Consider the following 14407-nt stretch of genomic DNA (forward strand, 5'->3'; position numbering starts at 1 on the left):
CAAAGATAAACAACTGGAGTAGGACGTTTACGTCAATAGAACTATAAAAGGAGTTACACACTGGCAAAAAATGAATAATCTATGATGACTAGAATACAACTAAAATAAAGATAGCAGAGACTCTTTTATATCCATTCATGGAAATTGAAATTAAAAAACAAACCAAACAAGGCAAAAGCTGACAACTAGCAGACAATTTTAAGAAAGACCACCAGTGATTCAAGTATCTCATTTTTTTGATGCTCTCCAATAAGTCACAATATTATATCTTTATAAATAGAGATTGTAAGAGAGTCTGACATAGAAAAGAGAACAATGAATTTGAGTTCTGCCACTTGGTATGTTCAGTTAATGTTTCTGGACTTTTTTTTTCCCCTTCTACCAAAGGAAGACATATAATGCTGGACTTGGCCTGCTGACATGTTCTGTTTGGCATTTACTATATAAGTAGAAATTTCTTATACGTTTCATGTAAAACATGGTTATCTGGCCTTGCCTAGAAAATCAGATCTGGCAAGAGTATGGCAATAGTTGGGTGGCACTAAGTAGTAGTGCCCCCTTGTGACACGGCTGCACTTTGCACTTTGCTGCAGTCTCCACCCTTCCTCATTGTCTTACTCTGCCTGCTTTGAGTCACTGGTTCTCATAACCTGCATTTGAGTTTAAAACCCTGGGCCCAGATGATGTTAAAAATCTTCTCTACCTCTAGTTTTCCTTCCTTAAACCCTGCTCATTAAAGTTTTACTATAAGAATTTTTTCTTTCTTCACTGAAACAAGCTCCATAGTTCCAAGAATTTAGTCTTGTGCCATGATGATAATCTTTGGTTATTATATCCAGCCCTTCTCAAGTCCACAAATAGGGAACAAATATGCCTACTGGTGCTAGGCTAGATAGGGGGTGGGGAACACATGCCTGCATATGCTCCTCCTCCTCCTCAAGGTGTGGGAATTGGATGTTGAGGCACAAGACCAAACTGAAAACACCAGAGAAGCAAAGCTTCCAAACCAAGCTTTCCAGAGGCACACGGAATTTAAATTTCCATTTATAAATAAATAGATCTCCTCTACAAGTAAGCAACGTTACAAATATTTGTGCTTTAAGAGTTATCTGGTGGATTATGCTGTGTTCAGGGCAGGATTCATAAAATTAGTCTGTATACTCTAAGCACATACTGCTGCCATCTGGGCACAGAAGCGTGTGGTCTGGGGAAATTTCTGGCGATTCAGACTTCCTCATGGAGTAGCCATATATAGAAAACGAGTGTCTGGGTGTAGAGTGAATATACCCGCATTCCTGGAGTGGGCTGTGTGATGTCGTGGTTTGGAGTGTGGGCTTGGGGGTCAGGTTGTCTGCATTGAAGGCTGGCTCCATTATTTCCTTGCTGTGTTGCTTTAGAAAGGTGCTTAACCTCTCCGAGCCCCTGTCAAAAATGATAATAAGAATAGTATGTGCCTCAAAAGTCTATTTTGAGGGTTTGATGATAATGTAAAGTTTGAGCATGAAGCCTGCACATAGTAAACATTTAGAAAATACTATTGAGGAGGAGGAGGAGAAGATTATGATTTGAGCTGGTTATGCTTTCACTAAAGTTGAGTGGAGTCTTATTATAATAGAATTGAAAGATATGATTTCCTTTTCTGAATGTGACATCAACTGTGGCTGCATGTGACTGTGGATGACCTAATCCCAGAGGGAGAGTGAGTGTTAAAAACTTGGGCCTATGGGTGTTGACAGTGGTGTTAATGCCCTTGCCAGGCAGCCTGGAATATCCCAGTCTAACTAATGGACTAGATCATATCTAAAGCTCTTCCTCTTTCCTCTTTTTATTTTGCTGAGGAAGATCACCTGGAGCTAACATCTCTGCCAATCTTCCTCTGTTCTGATGTGAGCTGTCACCACAACATGGCCACCAATGAGTGGTGTAGGTCTGCGCCTGGAACTGAATGTGGCCACTGAAGTGGAGCGCACCAAACCTAACCACTAGGCCACGGGGTGGGGGTGGGGGGCCGGCCCCTCAAGCTCTTTTATTCTGTGGTTTCTATGATTATGATTGGAGAGGAGGTTAGCTCCTCCCCTAAGTCCTGAGCCCTTCTCTGAGAGGGTGCAGAGAGATGATATATGTTACCCTCGACGGAAAACTGTTACTACCTGAAGCAGCTGGTGACTTGAGAGGGAGGTATGCTCCCAGAAAGATCAGAGAGTTGATCTTGCAGTTCCAGGAAACATGGCAATGTCAGACTTAAGGCAAGCTTTCTTTTTGGCCTTTGGCTTGTGATATAAGAGAAAGAAATTTGAAAACGCAAGTTCTTGTTCCAGCCCTGCCACTCACTTGGGCAAGTCTTTGCACTGCTCTTAATTGCCCTTGCTTAAATTTATAAGATGAGTTGAGACCGTTGATTTTAAACATTCTGTTAGTGTAAATTTCTGTTGATTGGTGTATTTATTATTTAAACAGTAGTGTGCTGGTACACTGATTTTCCTTGGGGAAAAAAAGAGCTCTGATTTGTAGCATTTGCCAATTTCAAGAGTGTAAATACTCCCACCATGGCTGATTTTTAAGCTACCAGCATGATGCCACTGAACGGGACTTTGGGGAGAGATGCTGACAGTTAGCTTTTGTGAGCCAGTGGGATCTGACTCCCCAAACCACTGTAAACATTGAAACATTCCGACTTCACCGTTTGGTAAAATGTATGAATTTGGCTCAGATTTGACAGACTGTGTTCTCTGATTTAAATAGCATTATCATCTGACAAGTTGCATAGTAGTCATTGTATTTTCTGCCTTTGTTTGATTTTATACAAATTGGTAATTGTTTCCAGGGCAATATTTATGAACATCATGTGATTTTTAATGTCCCCGTAAGGGATTATTTTTTGTGGTTAAATATATGTAACGTAAAATTTACCATCTTCATTGTTTTAAAGTGTACAGCCAGTGGCATTAACTACTTTCATAATGTTGTGCCATAAGGTGTTAAAAATACACATTTTTTGTTCATAAGACAAAATACACAAAATAAAAAAAGAAAATTAAAAAGTCATCTGTAATCCTCAGCCCCCAGAGATAATTACAGTGAACATTTTAGCATCATCAGAATTATGTTTTACTCTAAAGGGTTGTCAGAATAGTTTGGTAATCCTGAAAGTGTATCCAACATTTGCTAAACAGATTTTTATTCTTTTCAAAAGTCCCTAGCATGCAAAGTGAGGACCAAACAGACACATCTTCTCAGTTCCCTCTGCACGGCTGGAGTGTCAGGGGCTGGGGTAGTTGACATAGAGCCAGAAAAGACGTGTTTGGAGAATTCCAGGAAACAGATTTGAGGAAGATTTGTTTGGGAGTAAACATAACACTGGCTGAGATGTTTTTGAGATTAGTCTGGAAACTGGATGGTAGATGATGAGATTTTAGAACAAATGGGGACCATAGAAAGCATCTGCTAAAGATACTTCACGTTATGGATCTGTCATTTGTGCCCAGAGGGGTTAGATGACCTACGCAAGGTCACATGAATAATTTGTGGCAGAGCCAGGGCTGCTCTCCTTCGGTCCTGGCCTGGCAGTCTGGCTCCTGTTCGCACCACGCTGCTATACAGAATCCTCCTCCTGTAACTCATGGGCGAATGTAGGCGTGCCAGGGACTCCTGGCAACAGCCCACCTGCTTAATATTGTCTTTCTACAATACAAGAGAGGGACACCGTCACGTAACCTTCAGCCTTTCATTTTCCACTGCTGTTGTGAGAAGTAATAATAGCAAAATATATATATTTTTTACTCTTAGGCACTTTCTGAGGCTCTGCCATTAATTTTAATTTTAAACTTTCCCCCATTCTCTGAATTTCAGGGATTTCCTTCCCATATTTTGTGATTTGATTCCAGGGCCAGCACATATTTTGTTTAAAAACACAGACTCTGTGGGTTTGAATTCTTCTGATCACTTAATGGCTTTAGTTTTCTAATCTCTAAAATGAGAATAATAATAGTATTTACCTAATAGATTGGTTGGGAAAATAAATTAGTTAATACTTGTAAAGACTTTGAATATTTTCCTGGCACACAATAAGCACGCAGGAAGTTGTTATAATTATTATTACCAACATTTATAATTATTTTTACTAACATTTATAATAAAATCACAGGGCCTTGTTTAAAATAGCTATCCATTTTTGAAGGTTTTAAAAACAGTTTAGGATATAATTTACATAACATAAAGGCCACTTGTTTAAAGTGTATAGATTATAGTGTTTAGTATATTTACAAAGTTATGCAACCACCCCATCGTCTAATTTTAGAACATTTTCATCACTCCAAAAAGAAACTTTGTACCCGTTAGCGGTTACTCTCCATCCCTCTGCCTCCCGCTTCTCTGCCTTAGGCAACTGCTAATCTACTAACGTACTTTCTCTCTCTGACATTTCATATCTCATCTACAGAGAGAGAAAGTACCTCTTCTGGACGTTTCATATAAATGGGATCACATTATATGTAGTCTTTTGTGTTTGGCTTCTTTCACTAAGCATGTTATATTCAAGGTTCCTTCATGTTGTAACAAGTATCAGTACTTCACTCCATTTTATGAACAAATAATATTCTATTGTATGGATAGACCACATTTTATTTACCCGTTCTCCAGCTGATGGATATTTGGATTGTTTCCATATTTTGGCTACTATGAGTAACGCTGCTATGGAAATTTGCCTACAAGTTTTGTGTGGACATATATTTTCAATTATCTTGGTTATATACCTAGGAGTGAAATTGCTATGGTTAACTTTTTGAAGAGTTGCCAACTGTTTCCCGAAGTGGCTGCACCATTTTACATTCCAACTAGCAATGGATGAGTGTTTCGATTTCTCCATATGCTTGCCAACACTTATTATTTTTTTCTTTTTGATTATAGCCATTCTAGTGGATGTGAAATGATATTTAATTATGTTTTTGGTTTGCATTTTCCTAATAACTAATGATGTTGAGCATCTTTTATGTGCTTTTTGGCCATTTATGTATCTTTTTTGGAGAAAAATCTATTCAAATCTTTTGCCCATTTTCAAATTGGGTTATTTGTCTTTTTATCATTGAGTTGTGTCCTATATATATTGTATATACAAGTCCCTTATCAGATATATAATTTGCAAGTATTTTCTCTCATTTCGTAGGTTGTCTCTTCATTTTCTTTTTTTTGGGGGGGGGGGAAGGTTAACCTTGAGCTGACATCTGCCACCAGTCCTCCTCTTTTTGCTGAGGAAGATTGGCTCCAAGCTAACATCCATGCCCATCTTCCTCTGTTTTATGTGTGGGAAGCCTGCCACAGCACTCCTTGACGAGTGGTACATAGGTCCATTCCCAGAATCCGAACCGGTGAACCCTGGGCCGCTGAAGTGGAGCATGCCAACTTAACTGCTATGCCACCAGGCTGGCCCCTCTTTTCATTTTCTTCATGGAGTCTTTTGAAGCAGAAAAATTTTAATTTTGATAATGTCCAATTTATCAATCCTTTCTTTTATCACTTGTGCTTTTGGTATTATACCTAAGAAATAATTGCCTAACCAAATGTCATGGTGGTTTACTCCTATGTTTTCTTCTAAGAGTTTTATAGTTTTAGCATTTACAGAAGTCTAAAGTCTTTGACCCACTTTGAGTTAATTCTTGTGTGTGTTGTGAGGTAGGGATCCAGCTTTATTCCTTTGCATGTTGTCCTGGCACTTTGCTCTTTAGTTCAGTCTTCCTGACACTATTGTTGAAAAGACTGTTCCTTTCCCGTTGAATTGTCTTATCTCCTTTGCTGAAACTGAGCTGACCATAAATATTAGGGTTTATTTCTGGCTAACCAATTATTTTTATCAATTTAGACACTTATTTACAATTGGTGAATTTGATTATCACAGTTCCTTTTGCAGACATGTGTTTTTATCTTTTTTTATGCATGTCTACATAAGTCTGGATTCAGGACTTTTGGTATTTTCCCTTTATCCTTCTTGATAATCCTAAAAATCCTGTGTTTTATGTGTTATTTCACCTGTTTGTATCAATGGTAATGACAAAGAACACTAACAATGATGACACTCTACTAAATCTTCAGGCATTTAGAAGAGCATGAACTATCATCTCTTAAAGACAGGCAAAGAGAAAGAGATTCACATACTAATACATATCTATGTGACTGATGATGACATCTCTTCAATTTAGCATTCATCCCACAATTTTTAAAAAACAGTGAAGTGCAGTGAGGCTGGGCCACATTCAGAACAGGTGACTGAGATGGTGCATCTGTGATAGTTTAGTCTTGAGAATTTAGCTCATAGGATCTTTTAAGATGCGAGTCAGGTCATAAGCATGCAATTTATGGGAGAAGAAATGCACATGGCTCATGAACAAATGAAAAATATTCTCTACTACTTCTCAAAAAATGTGGAAGACGACCCAATTGGGTAACAAGTTGGCAGAGTTTTTTAAAAAAAATCACCACATTTGTGGTGATGGTGGTAGGCTTCTTAACAGACTCATGTGCAATGCTGGAAATGATTCCATAAAGGAGTGATCATCCTCGTTTTGCTAAGGCTCAGAGAGTCTAATGAACTGATCTCATGTCTCACAGCTTGCGAGTGACAAAGCTGAGACTCAAACTCAGATAGAGATGCTTACCAACGCCTCCATAGCCACTGTGAGCCTTTAGCCCAGACAGATGAGATGTCACTTTGAGATTTCTGGTAAACTAGAGTTTGATTTCTACATCTGCCCTATGCACCTGTGAAAACTCTACAGCGTACAGTGGGGTTTGGTGACCAGGCTGGGCCCTAATGGGGGCTGCAGAGACACAGGCTGTTTTTCCAAGAGACTGTGTTCCAGTGTTTCCAGATTTTCTGAGAGGGAGGATAAAGAGTGGAAGGGAACTTAGTTATTGTGTAATTTCTATCTGTCTACCACTTTGCATATAGAAATTTATTTATTCCTCCTAACAACACAAGGAAATAGGTACATTTCTCACCATTTTGGAGATAAGATAACCAGACTCCAGAGAAATTGTCTGTTTTCCTAGTCTGCACATTCAGTTAAGCAGCAGCAGAGCTGGGATTCAAATGCGGGTTTGTAGGATCCAGAGTCCTGCGTCTTTCCACTATTACACACAATCTCCGGGAAGGAAAATAAAGCACATGATTCTTAGTCTCCTCAAGCCATTTGCATTTTATGTTTTCTGTTCCCATCATGCCTCACGGATGGTGTTTGCCTTCACAGTGTTCCTATGTATCCATGGTGAAGCCTTCAAACATCTTTCTGGAGGCTTCTCTTTATTGCCCCAGGTTAGGGCTGAACCTAATAATTTTCCCATAAAACACTTTCTTTTGAAGATAGGATTCTTTGAGGGATATTCAAGCAATTGCATTTGGAACTCTAGAGGAATTTTAAAAAATTAAATATGTTTACGTCTACTTGGTACTCTGCTAGCAGTTTTACAAAATTTAAACTAGAAAACAAAGCAAAAGCCAAAAAAGCCAAAAGCCTCGCCCAGAGTGTCTGCTCACAAGGAAGTCAAAGAAACCTAACCTAAAACCAAACTTATCTTTCTAGATGAAAAGGAACTTAAAACCAAAACCTACAGAGTTGACACGGCAAGGGTGACAGTGCAAGGGTGTTATAATCCTGTTTTCCTGTAACTGGGAAATGCTGAGTTCTCCCGAATAGATTGAGTCCTCAATTGCAGCCATACTTTTCAAGCCTTTCCTAGCATTGCTCGTTGTCCCCCTCGGCTCGAGTCCTCTTTTTCCAGCTTGAATAACATGAAAAACTTCAAACCTGCCAGTTCTTCTATCCAATAAACCTATATGCAAAATGCGCTTGTGTCACAGGTTCCTGAGTACTTTAAAACATGTGCGATCCCTCTTATTTTTACTTGAGCCCTTGATGATAACCAAGGAAAATACCCACAATGGGCGAGCAAAGACCTCCTCCATGTGGAGACTTTCTGTCATTGAGATACCAAAAAGACCTTTCATGGCAAAGAGGCAATACTCTACTCTCAACTGTTGTTTCCAGGTCTGAGACCTGTCACTTACAGTTCCAGGTCTGGATCCATTGGCTTCACTTCCTTCCCCTGGAGCATGCTCTTCCAGGGCAGGAGCTGTGCTCGGAATGTCTGCTGGATGCTCCTCTTTGCTGGTAGGGCCTGCTGTCTTCTCCACATCTTCTAGAGGCCAACTGATCTTCAAGAAACTCTGAGGAGTACCAGGAAGGAACTCTGAATTTTCTCCTGATCTGGCCAATGACAGCCCTTCCAGCCAGGTGGCCTGCTCATCCCTCACAAGTGCTATATCATCAGGTTTCTCTTTCAGAGTCTGCTCAGAGAGATGGGTCAGCCGCACCTGAAACCCACATCTGTGGGTCAGCAAATGACCACAGAGACATTCTATGTGACTCCTAAGATAATATTACCTTCTCGCCTAAGAACTTCCATCTTACCTTGATGCTGATGTGGGGTCACTTTCACGGACCCCTTCCTCATGATGACATAAGTCTTACTCCAATCCTGATGTCTTTCCTCACTTTAGAAGATAGTGAGTATGTGCTACCTCAGAGGTTCCACCCTAATTCTCCCCAAATGGTTTTCAATTTACTCCTATAAGTTCATGACTATACATTATTTAAATTAAACATACCCAATGTAAAAACTTTGATATTCATTATTAATTAATATTATCAACATTTTACCTCTCATGGCTCATCTGTGCTTTCTATAATCAGAATATACTTTTTTTTCCAGAACATGTTTTGTACGTGTGTTCATTATGGTTCTTTCCTCACTGTGGGGCTCAATATTTTCTGATGATCAAACTGTTATGCTAGCAGGCAAAGTCACAGAGAATTTGATCTTTTTTATTCTTCCTTCTTTTTAGCTCTTCCATCATGTCCCTAATGCAAACACTAAAGTTGCTCATTAATTTGAATAATAATAAAATGACATTAAAGTTTTTTTTTACTCTGTATTGAACAAAATCTAATGGGCTAAACGCAAATGGTTAGATATCTTTAAATATTTAATTAATTTTAATCTAAGACCATTGCAAAACAAAATGTCAGTGTAAGACAAATGATTTACTTGCATAGGAAATACTAAGATGAAGATTTACAAATAAGAAGGAAGAATACAGTTTGCTTGAGTTCAACACTAGATAATAGAACAAGAGATTTCCATGCCCGAGATTATTAAGAATGCAAATAATTTTTTTCTCTATCCTCCCTTTCCTACTCTTTTAATCAAAATTTGCCCTTCCTGGGGGCTGGCCCTGTGGCCAGGTGGTTAAGTTTGAGTGCTCCACTTCTGCGGCCCAGGGTTTCACAGGTTTGGATCCTGGGCACAGGCCTAGTGTCACTCATCAAGCCATGCTGAGGTACCATCCTACATAGCACAACCAGAAGGACCTACAACTAGAATATACAACTATGTACTGGGGGGCTTTGGGGAGAAGAAGAAGAAGAAGAAAAAAAAGAGTGGCAACACTTGTTAGCTCAGGTGCCAATCTAAAAAAAAAAGAGAAAGCAAGAAAAGAAAACAAAATTAGAAAAAAAACGTTTGCCCTTCCATCCTGTGTTAGATTGAAGGCACTGATGATCTCAATTAAATTAATGGCCTCTATGTATCCGTACCCTTTGCCTGGTAACCTCATAGGCCCTGCCCACTCTGACTTGGGCTGGTCTGTGACTTGCTTTGGCCAATACAATGTGGCAGAAGTGATATTGTGGTCGTTCTGAATAAAAACCTCAAGAAGCCTTGCGAGTTTTTGCTTTCTCTTCGGCTTCTCTGTGGTCACCATGATGGCATGCCTGAATTAGGGGTGTGCTCCATGTGAGACCAAAGGGAGTAGAGCTGAGTCATTCCAGCTATCATAGACCACTCAGCTCCCAGTTGACCTGCCATCTGACCACAGACACATGACTGAGCCCAGCCAAAGTCTGATTGGTCTAGATTAGTAGGACTACCCACAAACCTGTAGACTCATGAGAAATAATAAATCGTTGTTTTAAACCCATATGTTTTGAGATGATTTGTTTGCAGCAATAGCCTACTACCTCAGATCCTATATTCATACTACTAAGAGGGTAAGATGATAATAGCTCCTCCAGAGGCAATTACATTTTCACTACAGGCAACTGCTTGAGCCTAATGGATGTAACTTTGAGAGTGTCTTCAGTTTCAGTAAGCGAACAGGGAAACTTAGGGAGTACAGTGGAATCTTCCTGGGATAATAGCCTAATGTCCTTCAGAGGCCTATTATCATTAGAAATGAGGAAAAGTAGCTTTAAGGTGGGGTAGATGACATCTATTAAGGATTTCAAAATCCATTTTGGTAGACCTACAAACTGTTGCCACCCTGTCCCCAGATCCCCCTCCCCCCCAACCTCCCCTCTGGTCCTCCCGCCCCCATTCTTAGCCTCCCCATGCAAAGCTTACAGCAGTACCCACCACTCACTCTTCTCAGGTCTGTTAGGAAGTCCTTCTTCTTCTCACCCCTCTACTGAGGGCACTGCAGGTTTTTGCATCAAAGGGGTGGCACTCCTTCCATGTAAGACAAAGCGGGTGTCCAGTCCTGCCTCATGCCTCATGAGTTAGGAGCCCTCAGACGTGCTAAGTGTTTAGAGTCTGGGTACTCCAGTTTTCTTCTCTGCAAAATGGTGATGAGAAAAGGCCCTCGGTAAGGTTCTGTTCCTTCTCTCCACTGCTTAACCATACAGTTAAGGAAAGGAATTAGGAAAAAACAGAAGCTATTGCTTTTAAGAAAGTTAGTCCAAGGTTCTTTTGATCACTGGTAAAGATATTTTCTGCTGATTTAGAAACTTTGAGTTATGGGTCAAAGCTTTAGCAAATATTAACCCTCACTTTACTGCTCTTATTATTAACAACAGGAGAAATGAAAGTTTGGAGATTTTACACGATGTGGACGGATCCAAAGTCACCATATGATTGGAGGCAAAGTCATAAATATGGTAACAGTTTAATGATCTAATCTGTGCTTAAAAATTCTTTTAAAATCTACCTTCCACTCCGTGTTATAGATATGTAACACGGTCCTTCTTAGTTAGGCAACTCCTTGTAAGCCACATGAGTGCTATTTCACCCAAATAAAGGAACTCGAGGCCTTCTAGAGGCATCGCATTAACCCGAAAGCCTACCGTAGACACCTCATAAACTCAGCTTTTAGGAAAAGAGCAGGAACAGGCTACTGAGAGGGGAAGGCTGGCGGGAGAGGTGGGGTAACTTTAGTCACAATAAGCAGTATCATAATAATGGTGGATTAGAAAATAATGAGCTCCAAGCTAGGCGACTTCATCTCTCTCATCCTCAGCGTTTTCACCTGTAAAGCGTGGGTGTGGAGTAAACCAGTGTTTTCCTAAGCCGTGGGCTGTGGACAATTTCTCTAGCCTGTATGAAAGTTGGGAAATGCTGCACACAAGTTCAACCCTTAGACACCTTTGTGAAGGTCTCTATGGTCTCTATGGAATGTGTCTGTTCAACTTTATTAACTCAGGCTTAACTAAACAGAGGTCCTGGAAACTTACCTCCCTATGGGAAGAATCTTATCTTGTAAATGTGGAGACAGAGGATTCTTAAGACTTCCTTTGGCTGTAAAGACATCTGCGCTAATAAAGAGATTTTAGTTCTATTTCAATTTACTGCAGAGTCCACTTTTACCAAGGAAGGAAATAGGAAAAAATTCTTATTTTGTTGAGTGCCTACTCTGTCAGGCCGTGTCTTCGTATTTTATATATTCCTTATTTATTCCTTGCAGTAACCATATGGAGTATTATTATTCTCACTTTACTGATATTGGTCTTAGCTCATCATTTTTGTGATCACCACTCCACCCTTGTTGAGGAGAGAGTAACAATACAGCATTGATGCAGAGTCAATGGACTCAGTCCTTGATACTCTTCTCTTTCTACATCCATTCTCTGGGTGGTATTATCCAGCCCTGTAGCTTTAAATACTATCTATAAGCTGATAACTCCCTAATCTTATAATTCCCCTGAACTTTTCCCATATTAACTAAATATCTCAAACTTAGTATGAGATTTTTTTTAAGTTCACAGAATTAAAAAAAAAAATTTCACAGACTTTTTTGTCTTCAAAATGAAAAGCTAAAAAAAAGTTTTAAAAAATCACAGAATTTTTAATTCACAGCTCGCCTCTAAACTTTTTTGTCCCACTTTACCCTTTGTAAATGGCTTCCCCCGCCCCCTCATTGATCAAACAGCAGTGCAGGTGTTGTTGATTTCTCCCATCCCCTCATTCCCCACATGCAGTCCGTCAACAAGTCTTATTGGCTGTCCTTTCAGAACACGTCCAGAATTTGACCACTCTTCTCCATTTCCACTCCTATCAGTAGTCCAGGCTGCCATTATCTCTTGTCTAGACTATTACAGCAGTATGTCAATTGTTCTCTCTGCTTCCACTTGTGTCCCCTCTACAATCAAGAGCCAAAATGACCTTAAAAAAAAAAAATTTAGACCATATTTCTTTCCTCCTTAAAATCTTCTGATGATTTTCAATTTTGCTAAAAATAAAACCTAAATTGCAATCCAATCCAGACTCTCATTGTGTTTAAATAGCACATCTCCTTGGTCCCCAATCTGTGATGTTCTGTAATCTATCATTGTCTTTCAAAAATCTTGATTTGACTTTCTTGAAGTGTATTGAACAGTTGTTTTCAGAATGTCCTTCAATTTGGGTTTTTTGATGTTTCCTCTTGATTAAATTCAGGGTACATGTTTTTGACAAACCTGCCCCAAGATCCCCTCAGAACAAGACTGTCTGTTATAACAAAATAAATTCAAGGAGAATTTGTCAAACTGATAATGATATATTTATTTCAGTGTGATATAACCCTTTTCTAAAAGTTGGGGAGATGTGGAATAGAGAGGAAAAAACGAGACATGAATACACTGTCTATTCAAAGGGAAACGTGTACAATACTGGAAAGTTCCATCTTTGAAATTCTGGCACCACCTAGTGGTTAAGAATCTTGTTTTAAAGATCAGTCGTTTTCGTAAATGAGGGTTCTCAAACTTTTCTGTACAAATACCCTACTCCTATAGATTCTGATTCAACAGGTTTGGCGTAGGGCTGGGGCATCAGAGTTTTTGAAAACAAGTTTCCCAGATGATTCTGCTTTAGCTGATGGTTTTAAAATTCAGAACAACCTCCTGGAAATTAGCCTCTTGTTTGAATGAGTTTTCCTTTTTGTTCCTTTTTCCCTTGGAAAAAGTATTTAAACACAATATTTTACACTGTAAAATAAAAGTGAATTTTGAGCAATACTACTTTGAAAATTTCTGAGGGTTTTGTGACATATTCAACTCAAATAGAGATGAAAAGGTGTGTGTGTATGGGGGGTGGGATAGAGTGGTCCTAAACCAGGGTGCAAGTCATTACTCAGTCAATATCCAACTAAATACGACAGATGGCATCTGTAATCTGCCGAATTTCAAGGGTCTTCTTCAATTGTCCATCATCTTCTATCCTATTGACTTTTACAATTAAAAACTTGGTTTTAACTTTTCATTTTGAAGACTTAAAAAAGTCATTTCAGACTTACAAAATAGTTGCAAACATGCTAAGAATTTTCATATATCTTTAATTTGGATTCCCTAAGGGATAACACCTTATGTAACCATAGTATGATTATCAGAAAATTAACATTGATGCAATGCTATTACTTGATACATAGACTTTATCTCAATTTTCCAATTGTTCCATTACAGTTCTTTTTCTGTTCTGCAATCCAATGCAGAATCTCACATTCTGTTTAATTATCATGTCTCCTTATTCTCCAATCTGTGACATTCCTTATTCTTTATCTTTCAATAAACTGGATTTGACTCGTTTGAAGAGTATTAAACAATTATGTTTAGAATGTCCTTCAATTTGGATTTTCTGATGTTTCCTCTTGATTAAATTCAGATTATATGTTTTTGGCAAGAAGTGATGTTTATGTTCTTCTCACTGTATCAAATCAAGAAACACATCATATCCAATTATTCAAAAATATTTATGCATCCCTATGTTCATTGCAGCATTATTCATAATAGCCAAGGCGTGGAAGCAATCCAAGTGCCCAATAAATGGATGAATGGATAAAGATGTGGTATATACACATGGAATACTACTCAGCCATAAAAAAGACAAAATCGTGCCATTTACTGCAACATGGATGGACCTTGAGGGTATTATGCTAAGTGAAATAAGTCAGACAAAGACAAATACTGTATGATTTCACTCATATGTGGAAGACAAATGAACAAGTAGCCAAGGAGAATAGATTAGTGGTTACCAGAGGACAAGGGGGCAGGGGGAGAGTGAAAGAGGTAAAGGGTCACATACGTATGGTGATGGATGAAAACTGGACTGTTGG

This window comes from Equus przewalskii, chromosome 13 (genome assembly GCF_037783145.1).
Source record: "Equus przewalskii isolate Varuska chromosome 13, EquPr2, whole genome shotgun sequence".
In the NCBI taxonomy this organism is placed as follows: Eukaryota; Metazoa; Chordata; class Mammalia; order Perissodactyla; family Equidae; genus Equus; species Equus przewalskii.